This window comes from Macrotis lagotis, chromosome 3 (genome assembly GCF_037893015.1).
Source record: "Macrotis lagotis isolate mMagLag1 chromosome 3, bilby.v1.9.chrom.fasta, whole genome shotgun sequence".
In the NCBI taxonomy this organism is placed as follows: Eukaryota; Metazoa; Chordata; class Mammalia; order Peramelemorphia; family Peramelidae; genus Macrotis; species Macrotis lagotis.
In genome coordinates, this window is record NC_133660.1 from 124,989,657 (window position 1) to 124,991,680 (window position 2,024).

At 34.9% G+C, this 2,024-nt stretch overlaps 1 pseudogene; it reads right to left on the reverse strand.

Annotated features, from left to right (window-relative positions):
- Positions 1–1,683: 1,683 nt before the first annotated feature.
- On the reverse strand, positions 1,684–1,811 carry LOC141519701 (U2 spliceosomal RNA; annotated as a pseudogene).
- Between the last annotated feature and the right edge of the window lie 213 nt (positions 1,812–2,024).

The following is a 2,024-nucleotide window of genomic DNA, read 5'->3' on the forward strand; positions in this document are numbered from 1 at the left end:
AGGTTATGACTGAGCTACAACTTATTGCCAACAATGACTTGCATGTAAGAAATAATATAAAAGACAATTAGGATATAGATGATCAGAAAAAAAGATGTGGTCTATCCTCTTAGGGAAATTGAAGGATAACAGAGGAAAAAACCTGATTGCTTGTATAGTGTTCTTGCAATACTGAAAGATCAGAGGAAGGACTCCAGCACTGGCTAGATCCTCACTGAATGTGTCAAGGAAATTGACAAATTCATTTGAATATGGATAAAATATGAACAATCATTTTCATTCATATTAATATGGATGAGAGTTTTGCAAAATGAGAAAGTATGGATGGATTTTTAATTGTAACAATGAAGAGAAGATACCAGTATATGAACTGACAAATCCCTTGAGGTTTTGAGGAAAGATGAGAAAGTAGATATAGAAAGGTGCTGTAATCAAACTGCTGGAAAATAATGAAGTCTGAACCCAAGCCATTTACTTTTTTTTAACTTTACTCTTTACACTTTCTACCATAAAAACTTTCCATAGTTATAAAAAAAGAGTGTGGTCAATTTCTGATTAACCAAAAGGTCTGATCAGCCACAGACAGAGATACACTGTAATTTGATGTCATTTTGGTCTTCTTTGATAATGAAGGACAAGAAATAATCAACCAACCATTATATACATAGTGACAACTAGCTATCTATATAACTGTAGATGCCCATCTATAGAAACAGATAGATAGATACAGGTATAGATAACTCAAAGGGCTTTCCATACAATTTTATGTCATAATTGGGATGATAATGAAGTCTTTAACCATTTGATTTTTCCTGTATTAATTATTAATCTATTTTTCATAAGGGACAATGGAGGTCTTGATATTGGGATTTGATATAAATAATAAAATATTGGGGTAGCGGTGGCACAGTGAATAGAGCTCCCAGCCCGAAGCCAGAAAGACTCCTCTTCCTGAGTTCAAATCCATTCTCAGATACTTTTACTAGCTGTGCATCCCTAGGCAAGTCACTAAATCCTGTTTACCTCAATTTCCTCATTTATAAAATGAGCTGGAGCAAGAAATGGCAAACCATTCCCCTCTCTTTATCAAACAAAACCTTAAATGGGGCAGGAAGAGTCATAAATGAGTGAAGCAACTGTATAGCAACAGCAATTCAATATTATTTAGAAACAGAAGAGACAACTGCCATTTATTAAAAAATCCCTCTTGAGCAAAAAGTCAAGAATATCAAGGGAATTACTGACAAAATGAAAAGGAAGGTAGCCTAGGCATACCAAATTTAAAACTATATTATAAAGTGGCAGTCTGGTACTGGCCAAGAAATAGACAAGTAGATGAGTGGGATAGATTAGACACAAAAGAAACAGTAGTAAATGACTATTGTAACCTACTGTTTGATAAATTCAAAGAGCTTTTGTGACAAAAACTCACTATTTGACAAAAACTGCTAGGAAAACTGCAAGACGGTATGCAAAAACTAGGTATAGTTCAGCATCTCACACCCTATATAACAATATAAAGTAGAAAGAGTATAGGATTTAGACATAAAGGATTTTACCATAGGCCAATTGGGATAACAAGGAGCAGTCTGTCTGTCAGATCCATGGAGGTGGGAAGAGTTTATGACCAAACAAGAGATAAAGAACATTATTAATAGCAAAATGGATACTACATTAAAATTTAAAGTCTTTGCACAAATGAAACCAATACAACCAAAATTATGATTGAATGGAAATAATTTTCATAGCTAGTGTTTCTGATAACAGACTCATTTCTACACTTGATCTTAGCCAAAAGGCCGAGAAGCAATAACAGACTCATTTCTTTTTTATTTCTTTTTTTTTGGTTTTTGCAAGGTAATGGGGTTAAGTGGCTTGCCCAAGGCCCACACAGCTAAGTAATTATTAAGTGTCTGAGGCCAGATTTGCACTCAGGGACTCCTGACTCCAGGGCCGGTTCTCTATGCACTGCACCACCTAGCCACCCTAACAGACTCATTTCTAGAACATAAAGAGAACTGAGT